We start from the raw sequence: 12,919 nt of genomic DNA, 5'->3' as shown, positions 1-12,919 counted from the left end.
CACTAGGGTGCATTCCAACTGTCTGCTTCTCAAACAATTCTCCCCATCCCGACAGTCACTACTGTCCTTTGACTTTGCCGCAAACTATGAGAGAATAGGAAAAAATGTTGAATGTTTTTAAAAGGTTGAGAGGGTCAATAGCACAAATGTAGGGTCAATCTTAATTATGCTCAGAAAGGCAATAGGGCACCAAAGGGCACTGTATGTTATAAGCGAGCAAAAGCTCATTAGACATGAACACCTGCTCAGGACCCTATAATAAGCCTGCTCTGCCATCATGCAAACACCTTTCATCCAATGACCTCAAAGCATATGCCCAATATGAAGCATGCCTAAACACCTCTGTGAAGTATTAATATCCTCCCTTCACAGAAGGGTAACTGAAGCTTAGAGCAGCTAATTCAGCTCCCCTTGGTCACATGGCAAGTCAGAGAGGGGCTGGGCAGAGAATCCCAAATCCTGGCTTCAACTCACACAGACTAATGAATGCCATTTCAGGCAGCCAGAGAAAGAGTGAAAGTGACTTCACAAATGTCAAGCAAATCAAGAGAGAGAGAGAGAGAGAGAGAGAGAGAGAGGTGATTGATTTGCATTAGGAACTATTACCAAATAAGCCAAACCCACCTGCATTTCTTTCCCCAGGAGCACAAAGGATGAAACACAAGCCTGTACTTCACTTGGAAATTTGTACATGATACAGACTTTGATTCCAGTATTTATATTTCGGCCGAAGAAATTTCATTCAATTGTGAAGAGCTATTAGTTTACCAGGAATGAGTCTATCAAAAATTAGATATCACATGAAAACTATATTTTTATTAAGGAATAACTAAAGGTCCATGAACCTTAAGTTTTCACTATATACTAAAGGTCTCAAATCAAAGCAACCTCTGTGTGTGCACCACTTTACTGTAGCTATATGCTGTGTTCTTTATTGTCTGCAAACTTTAGTTTTCTTGCTTTTTTTTCCCTCCAGTCTGACAAACATTATTTGTGAAGCTTTCAGACAAGCATATCTGGGCCTTCCTGCTCCCCTTTTCACATTCGGGATCCTTCAGAGTCCACCTAAATTTATACTACATTGAGATATCATAATGAAGCAATTTAAAAATAATGTCCAATGATTTAGACAAGTAGACATCGGGTTCTAGTTTAGTTTTTTTTTTAAGTGGCAGAGCGTAAGTGCAGGTCAGAAGAATAACATTAATGGGTTTGCTGCATACACAAACGAGCCACTTTCTAAGTGTTTAGAGTTCACTTAAACCTATTTGTTCCCTCCCGGAATTCTGGGAACAAAATGTGAGATTCTTCCCATGCACTCACTTTGGTTCTTACTCCATTACTCCATAGCAGTTTACAAAGCTTTGTCTGTGACAAGTTCTTACTTAAGGGCAACATTACACACCCCTATGACCCAAACTATGGAAATTTCACATTAGTAGAGGAGCCAGGAAAAAAAATTAATGGGATTCTTGAAGTTTTGTATAGAGTCTTGGCTTTATTATTTGATACCACTAAACTATAAAGCCAGTTTCTATAGATACATTATTACAGACAGACTCATCCCCACCCCACCCCACCCCCACCCCACCCCCACCCCACATGCAGGATGAGTACAGGATTGTATAAGTTATAATGACTGTTGCACCTCATTCTGGTAGGTACAGCAAATTAGTGAAGCCTCAAAAGACAAGCTTGAACTTTCGAGAACTGATTGTCAATATCCCCCTGTCCAGTCCCCACAATTTACAGTGAAGGAAACCCTGCTAAAGCCTGGCTCCTCTCCTCAAAGGGCTCACCTGGAAAGGCTATCATAGAGTCTTATATTTAAAATGATACCAGTGGTCATTACTTGCAAAAAAAAACCTATAACAAACAACTTTCTAGGTCCTTGGACTAGTCAAATATAATAACTGGAAAGAAAAGATTTTACCTTAAGTGAGGTGGAGAGTCTCATCCTTGGATGTTAAAAATCTGCAAAGCTATATTTGTTCCAGAAAGTAATGCTAACTTCTTCCTACAAGCATGTGTGGGCTGAGTCTAATGTGGGGAGCATTATTACAAGCCAGAATGATATAGACAATTAACTCCATCCCATATAACAAAAGGCTTCAAAAGCCCAATAATAGCCTCATTTAGTTCAGGCAATAATCAAAACAGCAAATGCTAATGTAGTCCTTTATACAATAAATATGGTCCTGAGAAAGCCCAGTTATACTGAGGTGGTTTATTATTATTATTATTTTAACCTATCAAGTCATAGTTTAAAGACACTTAATAGGAAAGTTCTGTTCAAGGAAGTCTGTGTAGATACTTTTAGAAAGCAAATGACCTTCTACTTCCTTTCATTTTTTCTATCTGTCTTTCTTTCTTTCTTTCCTTCCTTCCTTCCTTCCTTCTTTGTTTCTTTCTTTCCTTCTTTCTTTCTCTTTCATTTTTGTTCAGATTGTGTGTGTTGTATGTGGAGAGGGAAACTTCCTTCGAAAAGGTCAGAAGCCCACCATGGAGGAGAGAAACGCAATGTCCCAGCCTGATTAATGCCCCCTTAGTTCCTGCAACTAAATTCTAACCTTTGACTTGGGGGTGGGAACCTAGATTTTGGACCAAAGTCCACAAAAGGCAACAAGGAATGAAAAGTAATGCTAAAGACAACACATCATACATAGTAAAACGCCAACAAAAATTCCTGGGGACAGGAAATCAATAGCTCACAATTCTAAACAAATTGGTTCAGTCCCCAGCAAATTAACTTATCACACACATCTCTAAACCTACTGAATCCATGGGAGAAAGAGGTGATGTAATAGGCGATTTGGAAACATTTCCCATCCTAAAAGGATAGACCCGACCACACACACCTCTCTCCACCCCTTTCAGTGGGTTTAAGCTGGGCTCAATGAGTGCAAAGGACAATTTCTACCAGACAGTCCTGAAGAATAGACTGTTCTCATGCATTTCAAATGCTCAGTCTCCATGGAGGAGGCTACCTGGCCACAAGTATTTCCCAATAGGGAATATATCCTCTACTCCTCCTCACTGGTAACACTCCCTCTGTCCCAAGCAAAACAAAACTGCAAACCATCCAGAGAACTTGGTGGTGGGGTGTGATTTTCTGGGATAAAAGAAAGGAAATGTTAAGAGCGGAGCAGGAGGGTGTGAGAAACTCCTCTTTTCTCCAAATGGAAAATAAGCCTAAAAAAACTGGATCAAAAGAAGAAGGGAGTTGGGGGGGTTGCTTAATTACAAAGACACCCTTTTAAAAAAGGACCAGGCCCTGGGAGAGAGCTCTTAGGAGAGGCCCAGAAGCAGATGTACCCACTTAGAATGCTGGCACTCAATGGGACCTCAAAGTATCTATCCCCTCTTCCTATTAGCATTCCGGAGTCTGCTTCATTCTATACAAATATAGAATGGAGAAAATCAACCTCAGAAAAGGCCTTAGTCATGCATTAGTCTAACAAGCCTTACTTCATAAATGAAAAATTATACTTTAAGGTTCATATCTCAGTGTCAACTACGAATTGCTAAAATCTCTTTCTAAACTATTTTTCATCCAGTAAAGGGATTTACGATGTCCATGTAAAACTTACTGTACATACATGTGGAGTTACAGGTTTACTTTGTACCTAGGCTGTGAATTAGAAAGAAGAAAAAAACTTTCAATTTTACAGAGACACAAACCTTCCCAAAGAAAGAAGTAACTTAAAATGAAGTATGATGTAGCGCCAGAAAGTGCCTGTAAATGACACCAGGCAAACCCGTACAGAATAGTTGGGACCTGAGTTAGCATCCGTAAATAGATGCGACTCCTCTACAACCACCTGGCTAGTAAAATGTCCCAGGCCAGTTTTAAAATTTTGTTTGGTCAGGCCAGCCTTTCCCTCCCAGCTGATCTGAAACACGATAGCCTTTAAAATTGTCACCATGTAACATGGTCACATCCCTTCTCTACCTTCCTAAGGTCTCGCTCCTCCCCCTCCCCCAGTTAAATTCAACCTAAGAAAATTAGTTTAAAATGGACGTAAATGGTTTGTTCCCTACAGAATAAGCAATAGATTGGGGACATCTCAGTAACAAGTCTTTCAACACAACCAGGGCTTGTGGCACTTGCCCAACTTAAGAGAGGTAGGAGATAGGTGACAATTTACCCCATGTCCAAAATGGCATTTCTGACTATTCTTAGCTACTGAATGAGGGGACTGAAAGGTCTGAGGAGGCTTCACAAATGCTGGCCTGAGAAAGAACAGTTCACATGGCCAAACCCAAGAAAACTTACGTATCATTATCCCTTCGTCACTAAAGATTATGGTAATGAATTATGGGAGGAAAAGGTTATATTCATATCAGTTTTAAACTGTCGCCTGACATCTACTCTTCATGGAGGAAGGGGATAGTAACAGAAGGCTTTCTCGAATATTTTCCGGTCACTTTTCATTAATTTGTAGTCAGTCCCTTGCATCAAATTACTAGCATATTATTATTTACCAGTGGCAATTATCAGGGACTGCTAGCAGTCTATAAAGTCTGTCATTTCCCTCCTCCTTTACCTTATGTTCATTTTTACCTATCTATGAAGATAGTCCTGCTATTGGTGAACTGAAGTACCATGGCCAAGGCTCGGACCTTAAAACAAACACCTCTGTTTGCAAAACTATTTATCAAAATATTCTGATTTTATGAAGCAAATAACGGCAGTCTCCACCTCCCAAATCTCACCACCACCACCACCACCACAACACGCGTGCGTGCAAAAGCGGGTAGTAGTGTGGCTCCTTACTTCCACGTTTGAAAACTTGAAGAATTCATGGCCCGGGGGTCAGGGAGGGTGAGCTCCCACCCCAAGCCAAAGCACTTAGAGGAAATTTATCTAGCTATCTGAGATAAGGACAAACCTTCAAGCAGGACTAAAGGTAGACCTCCGAATCTCTAACTTAGTTAAGGTCTTTAGTTCCTTAAGTGATCAATTCAGTAGGGACCTACAAGAAACCAGGGACGCAATAAGGAGCACCCGGAGTAGTACCTTCTAGCATCTCCTCCTTCAAGTACCAGAGGAGTCCATACTTTTAAATTGTTTTAAACTTCATGCACACCTCGGAAAACTCAAGGGCAACAGCCAAGAAAGTGTAACATACAGGCGATCCCCACAGGCACGTATAACAACCTACTCACAAATAAGGGCATGATTAAGTTCACAAGACCACAGACTACTGCCCCAGTTCCCCACAAAAAGTAACGACGCTTCTCCTACCCCTAAAGGCAATGAAGACAAGGTGACGATTTTCTCCGCTGGCTCAAGTGGCTTCGGTCCCGGGCCAGAGGCCAGGGATGGGTAGGGAGGAAGCCCCAGGTCCCGGCTACTCGCTGCTCCCTCGGGTCTCTCCTTGGTGGCAGTGGACAGGCAGGCAGGATACCGGGCCGGAGGGTGGAGCAGCGGATAGTGGGAGGCGAGATAGGCTGGAGGTGGTGGGGGAAGGAGATGGGAACTAGGAAAGAGACGAAAGAGAACGGAGATGGAGGAGTAATTCAGGGGTCTACCAGCTAACGCAGCCAGAAAGCTCCTGGAAGGAAGGGGCGTGACTGCGATGAAGGCAGCTCCCGAGCAAAGGATGGGAGGTAGAAGAGGGGGAGGAACGGGTGGCTTTTCTTCTGGCGGTGAGCGGCTAGGACCGCCCAAAAGGAGGGGGGTGGAAGATGAAATGGGCAGGGCCGAGGGCGGGGCCAGCAGGGCGAGAGGCGGGAGGGAAGCCCGCAGGACACTGGCGGGCAAAGGGGAGGAGGCAGCGCCCCAGGAGGAGAGGCGGCCTTTGGGCGGGGAACTTTTAAACAATTGATCCGCTGCGTTCAGGAGTCTAGGAGAGAGCTGAGATAACTCGCTGGCTCTCTTCCTCTCACGTGCTTGACTAGACTTGGTGGCGGTAGTGCGGACAGTGTTTGCAGGAATTAAGGCGGGAGAAAGAAAGGAACGGGGTTTGTTTTGTTGTGTTGTTTTTCCAAAGACTTTAATAATCCACGGCGACAGTGCAGCAAAGTAGCGTGGGAGAGTCAGCGCAGCTCCCTGCCCCCTCGCGGGCAGAAGAAAAATCGTAGAAACACAGAAAAAGCTGCACGGAGGCAAAGCCAGCTTCACAAATCCAGGAAGGAGCAGCTCTCCTTCGTCACCCCTCCTCCCCCGGGCGCCCGCCCAGCCACTCTCTGGTTTCCTTTGACCAACTGGCAACCCACTCAAGGCAAAGTCCGCAAGATCCCCCTCTTTTTTTCCATTACCCCACCCCCAGCTTCAACCTTCCTACACCTTCCCTGCCTCCTGCCCCAAACCTCGACCCGGGTCCTTGCCCACTCCTAGAGTCTGGCCACTAGGGCACAAGGAAATGGGCAGGGCTGAGAGGAAGCTCCACCTCTTGGGAGTGCTTGCTTGGCAGAGCGGGCCCTGAGTAGGTTCCACCCACCATTCTTTTGCATCTATTCATTGGCCAGTCACGCCTGCTGTTGAGCCATGATTGGTTCTTGCAGTCGCCAATCACATACTTTGATCCCACCCGCCCTCAAAATTAATAAAACTAAACAAGTGACTATTGTCTAGCTCTCTGTGCTCCCCAAGCCTCTGCTGAGAATAGGTAGACGAGACGGTTGACTTCTTAGTCTCCTGCGACAGTGTGTTTGCCAACTGGGATATAACGTTATATTTAAAGCACTGTCTGACTCTCCGCGAATAGGTAATTGTTTCCTCTTAATCCATTAAACTTGAAAAGGGAAAGGACATGAAGTGTCAATGTGGTGCTCACATTCTTTGGCTGCGAAAAATTCATACTGCTCAAGTACACAGAGAGTTGAGTACAGCAGCATCGCGAGGCACGGGATGAGGGGTTGAAATCTACAATGTGACAGCGGAGTAAAAAAGAAAAGAAAAGAAAACACAAAGAAGCAGTAAAGGGATAGCAAAACAACAAGGAAGTCGAACCAAAGAAAGAATTCCTTCTGGGCTCTCGCCCATATTACCAAGCTGCGGGACTTTTAGAGGACTTAAACGTCCTCATCTGTATGAAAATGCTGTAAGGCATGAACTGGGCTTGTAGTGCTACAGATGCGAAAATAAAATGAAATGTATCTTAAAAAACTCTATAAATCAGTCCACACTTATACGATACACATGGTGGGGACTCTGGCTCATCTGTTTTAAGCATTTATATCCAGGCTTGTGTAAGTTCTGTGGTTTTATTTTGAAAAGCCTCCTCTTTTCCTATAATTTTGAGGGTGGATATGAAGTTGGCTCCCTGCAGTTAGAATAATAATTTACCCCTCTTCTAACCAGAGTGGGTGAGATTGCTTTTGCAAACAGTTTTGCAGTTTCGCCACGACCTAAAGCTGTTGCGGTGCTGATGCTGAAAGAGGAAATCATGCTGTGGATCACCAAAGTGAACTTGAACAAACAGATATGAGCAAAGATTTTCCGTGGAAACCACCATTCTCTGTAGATCTCTACTTCTTAGAAAACCTTTGAGTTGGAAACAAGTAAAAGTATAAAGGCTCCCATCCATTCAGAGCTGTTAGAACGAAGCCATGCCATGAAAGTGGGCCATCTAATTCCAGCCTACCCAACGGGAGCCTTGGGTGGTGCCATGCATCAAGGCAACCTAAAAAAAGTATGCACAAAACAAAACACTGTTTCATGATTACTAGGGTCTCCAAACAGTGGGGATAGCAGGTGAGAGGCTGCTGCAGAGACTACAGAGCGTACATCAGGTTCTCCTAGTAGCTGCTGATTCGGAGGCTGGCGCCGGGCAAAATGGACTCTGAGTAGGATTCACTCTAGGTGTGAAAAGAGGTTACTTGGGTGATTTTTTTTCCTTTGGAGAAAGTTACTTTTTTTGAGTGTTTAAAGTGCAGAAGCATCTAGTTTATGAGGCAGAGTTGTTCTGTATTTAGAAACACGGACCCGGAACTAAAAGTGATGTGGCCATCCTGAGGGATTGCGGCTGATCGTAACCACAAAAGGAAGCTTGGTAGCTCAACGATCCTGCTAAAATGGAAAAAAGTAAAATATGCACATGGGAAGATGAAAGTAAGGCAAGAAGGAACGTGTCCAAGTGATGATTTTTTTTTCTTTTTCTTTTTGGTTTTAAAAAGTGTATTAAGAATAAATCATGAATTGGCATCTGACAAATGAAAAGATATGCAGAAAAAGTAGATAATTTGATTACAAAACATCATCTATTAATGTCTGAGTGTACACATCAGTAAATTTAAAATACATATTTTCTCATAATCTCAGAAATGTCCTGATTTAACACATCTTGGCTCTTTTTTTTATTTCTTTCTTATAGGTAGTAACTCACACCAACCTTGGGTTTGTTGATTCAATGACATATCTTAAATGTCCTTCCTTTCATATCAGGACAACTACCTTACCCTCTACTTTGTTCTTAACTGAGCAAAAACCCTCTCACTCACTTTCTTCCCAAGGGGCCACTTTCCAATCTAAATTGCAGTAGCAAAAGCCTGGGGACTCAGTGTGATATGCTTGCTCCCGCTATTGATACTACTGACATTGCCGTCTAAAACACTTCCAAAATGTCTTTCTCACTGTTTTCGGAGCCTAGAAGTGTAAACCTTGGATATGACTCGCCAACAATTTGAAATTTTAATGGTGAAGCAGGCGACATGTGAGTCATTTGTGACTTAGCCGGGGGCAAAAACAGCAGGTTTTTAGGTAAACTCTGTTTTTCCCTGGGGTCTTCCAAGTGTCTTAAGGTCTTAGGTGGTTCCTCCTCTCCCGCCACGTAAGACTTCCTCTGTATTTTTACGCTGAAAACCTTTCAGTTTGTTTAAAGTGAGTTTGAATTTATAAAGCTCTGCCTTGCCTGCTCTACTTAAAAAGGAAGGAGAGGGCAACATCAACAAACATAGACTGAAGTGCTGTTATGGACGGGACTAAAAAAACAAAAAGGTATGAGACTTGGCTCCTGCCTTCCGGCACATACACATGAGAAGACAACTAGCAAGTGTCTGCTAAGTGCTACATGAGCGGTATTGATGATAAAAGCTGTAGACGTTAAGAGCTGGGAGTGAGAACTACATTTCAGAGAGTGAGTTTACACAGCAGACTATGCCACACACATTTAACTAATCCCTACAGCATCCCCATGTCTTCGAGACTTGCCTATAAAACATGGAAAGCCCTCTGGGGGATACCAGGAGAATTAGCCACTAGCCATCAAACACCTGTGTAAAGACACTGGGTAACTGCAGTACTACACATTAAGAAGCAATTTACTATATGGGGGGAAAAACAAGGACGTTTTCATCTGCGAACTAAAGATTCTTCATTCCGTGCTATGTACCCTGTTTGACCCTTTTCATAGTATGAAATTTCTCTTTTAGTGTAGAAAGTCTGTGCTGAAAAAAAAAATTGTCCGTCAAAAATAAATATCACCCTTGGAGATCCTGTGAGGAATAAAGGTAAGCAGCCACAGCAAGGGCTGATTGTGCTTCTGCTTGTATGAGGGAGCCCCAAGATGCAGATTCTTAGGGAAAACAAATGGAGGAGAAGTAAACGTGTGCCTGAGAAAAGCGTTCTTCATAGGAAGGGTTTCCATTCCGAAGCATGGGAAAGTTTGGAAATAGACAGTGGTGATGCTTACACAGTGTTTTAATTTTACACATCCTTAAAATCAATGCAATGATGTACAGTACGAAACTAGATTTTTCATGTAAAGAGGGCAGCTGGAGCCCTACCATAGGCCACCAAGGCCCATCTTACCAGGACTTCTATCTCTTCAAGAGACATTGAACTCATATGTACCTCATAAAATATTTTGTTTTTAAAGTTTTGTCAACTAATGAACGTCTTAATAAAAAGTCTGTCTTTCATATCTAAAATTTTGTCTTACCTACAGGACAAGCAGAAAGTAGAGGGAGGTGCATTCTTCGATGCCTGCCATATTCTTGAAAGACCATAAAAACCACACAGTCTTTTGCACTGAATGACTTCTCCACCCACGGAGTAGCTGGGAGTGGGAAATGAGCACATCTTCCTCTAATTGCCTTGTGAACAACTAAATCATTGAAATGTGTTTAGGAACACAAGCAGGAGCAACACATACTCTACGACAAATAAATCCTACACATTTATGTCGTTACCTACAGTTCTGCCCCCTTTCCCCCCTCAACCTCCGGAAAACAGCCTTAGACAAATTAGAAACTTGCTGAAAATCTGCCTTTTCTAGGGCAGCCCCGGAAAGCTTAGGCACCACTTGATTTCTGAACACCCAAACCCTGAACACGAAGATGCCAGCTGGCCAGAAGAGAGAAGCCTTGTCTGAACAGGACAGGAACCAAAGGGCACATGTGCGTGCGCGCACGCACACAAACACACACACACACTAATCCAGACACAGGAAGTTTGAAGCCTGATCCATGTGTGGAAAACAGCAATGTGGGAATTCAGGAAACAACACCAGAACTCTGCTCCAGGGCCAAGACTTGCTCGGCACTGGAGAGCCAAGTTACTCCTGGGGTACTTGTGAGCCTCAGGATTTTGGAATTAAATCAAATGTAGGGAAATAAAACTGCCTGCAAGTCTATTCCCCAAATACCTCCTCGGGTCCTGTTTGACTAACCTGGGTTCACCTCTTTATGATTTATGCAGGGCTTCACTTCATTTTAACTAAATACCATATCTCCCTCAGCAGTTTTAATTTCTGCAAAAGTCTAGGCAGACGATACCTCTAAGTAGGGTTTGTTTGTAAATTCCTAGGTTATGTGGACCAAGAGGGATATATGGAGTATGAAGAACACACATTAAAACCTGTACTGTAAAAGGTGGTAGACTGCACTGGGGGGAGTGGGGAGGGCGTATTATTGGAGTTAGTGATTAAAAAAAAATCTCTGAGAGCCAGTCAGAAGGAAGTCAAACAGCTGAGCCAGTAAGCATGTTAAATGTACCGAGTTAGCAGGAAGTTCACCCTATGACATTACCCTTTGCAAATAAACTCTTGATTGATTCTGCATTCTGTTTTTGTAGTTAGCAGAGTGTGTGAGACTTGTTATCCCAGTTGGAGGGGAAGAAGGAGATGGCTGGAGGAGAGATTTATCTTCCCTGGCTTGCTGCTTTACTTTTGAAACTCTAGGAAAGGCAGGTCAGTGCCACTCCACTGTGATTTAAGACAGGTCCACCTTGCAGGCTCCAATCAGCCTTCTTTTCAGGTCTACCACTGTCCTGTGAAATTCACACAGGAAGCCCATTGTTTAAAATGTAAATACCTAACCTAGGAAGGGTTAAATAGTAAGCCATAATTGTGAGGTCTGGTGGAAAGGGCAGAGAGACTTTCTCTAGTCACCCAAACCTGGATTCCAACACAGAGCCACAGTTTAATGAGGAGGTAAATTACTTAATCATCATGGACTTCAACTTCCTTCCCTATAAAATCAAGGCAAATTCTCTGCCATAAGGAGTTGTTGTGAGGACTAAATAAAATGAGATCCTGTCATGAAGCCTGGCATAGCAACGGTCACCTAACTCTCCTACATTCATTTGCTATAGGCATTCCAGCAGGCAGCATCATGGATTTGTTGGGGAGTGTCCAGCGAATAAAAACTCCTAACTACAAGGCTCGCCTCATCCACTCTTCTCTTGTAGCCCTGATCAGTGGAGTCACTGGCTGCTTCAAAATCTCAAAGATGTCATTTCCTCCGTCTTTGTTATGCTCTTCACTGTGTATGTGACTTTGGGAAAGCTCTCGGTCCTCGTTTCTTCAATCTCGAAATATGGGTACCAGGTTGGGGAGATGACTCCCGTCGTTAGAACACTTGCTGAGAAAATGTTGGCACCTGTGTTTGGTCTCCTTTCCTGGAACACATAAAAACCTAGATATGTTGAATGCATCTGTAATCCCAGCCCTTTTATAGTGAGATGAAAGAAAATACATTCAGCTCTCTCACACATAACACACACACACACACACACACACACACACACACACACACTTTATAAAAATAAAGTAAAATGAGCTAGGTGTGATGCCACCCACCTTTTATCCCAGAATTCAGGAAGCAGAGGATAGTGGATCAGTATGAGTTTAAGACCAACATGGTCTAAAAACAGAATTCTAAGCCACCAAAGACTATGTAGTCAGAACTTGTCTCAGACAAACAAAACAAAACCAAATACAATGAAATATGAAAGCCAGTACTTACTTGAGAGGATGGTGGCAAGGATAAATTGACATACATAGGCGAATATTAGTCCATACTGCTCTTTGTAGTAATGTGAATGGCAAGCTATCCAGAGTGCCTGGGCTGTATGTATGTGTGCATATCTATATCACCTACTTTGTCTCTTTTCTCTCTCTTTCTCTTCGTGAGACAGGTTGTGGCTGTGTACTGGAAGTTAGTCTGGAATAGCTTATGGAGGCCATGGTGGCTTCAAACTCACGTTGCTCCTCTGAGTGCTGTGAGGGAAGGTATGAGTCACTGAGCCTGTCTAAGCGTTTACTGTCTCTACTGAGTAGTTTGAAATCTAAAGCAGGGGATGGTTTTACTCACCATGTTGAAAATTCTTAAGCAGATGCCACCTCTAAGTTAAGTTACTAGATTCCCAATTTGACTAAAAGTTAAGGTGATGCTGGCACACCTGCACAAATTTCATTTCCAGGTGTTGGGCCTCCTTTCTACAAACTTCCCAGTGTGTGGCGACGACCTGAGTGCAAAGATGGAGCCCTGGGAGTAACGAGTTTGTCCGGCCTATTAAGACACTCTTGTTGGGAATAAACTGTGGATACATGGTACAAAGGACAACTTCATGAAATGAAAGAAGCAAAGAGATTTTTGATCATTAAAACTAGACTTAACATGTACATATCCAGCTGGCTGTGGGAAATTTGACAGATCAATGCAAGCTTTCAAGTGTCAGTTTGCTTGCTTA

General features: G+C 43.1%; 1 protein-coding gene across 1 annotated transcript in view; it reads right to left on the bottom strand.

The window, feature by feature from the left end:
- Positions 1-5,354, bottom strand: part of LOC121441133 (angiomotin-like) — a 58,291-nt gene extending 52,937 nt beyond the window's left edge. Inside the window, exon 1 of the mRNA XM_041642268.1 lies at positions 5,249-5,354. The gene's annotated coding sequence lies outside the window, so the exon portion shown is untranslated. The remainder of the gene's footprint in view (positions 1-5,248) is intronic.
- Between the last annotated feature and the right edge of the window lie 7,565 nt (positions 5,355-12,919).

This window comes from Microtus oregoni, unplaced genomic scaffold (genome assembly GCF_018167655.1).
Source record: "Microtus oregoni isolate MIOR12 unplaced genomic scaffold, Mior012 000073F_ref0000255, whole genome shotgun sequence".
In the NCBI taxonomy this organism is placed as follows: domain Eukaryota; kingdom Metazoa; phylum Chordata; class Mammalia; order Rodentia; family Cricetidae; genus Microtus; species Microtus oregoni.
Note: the sequence above shows the minus strand (reverse complement) of the source record. Positions and strands in the feature narration are given on the sequence as shown.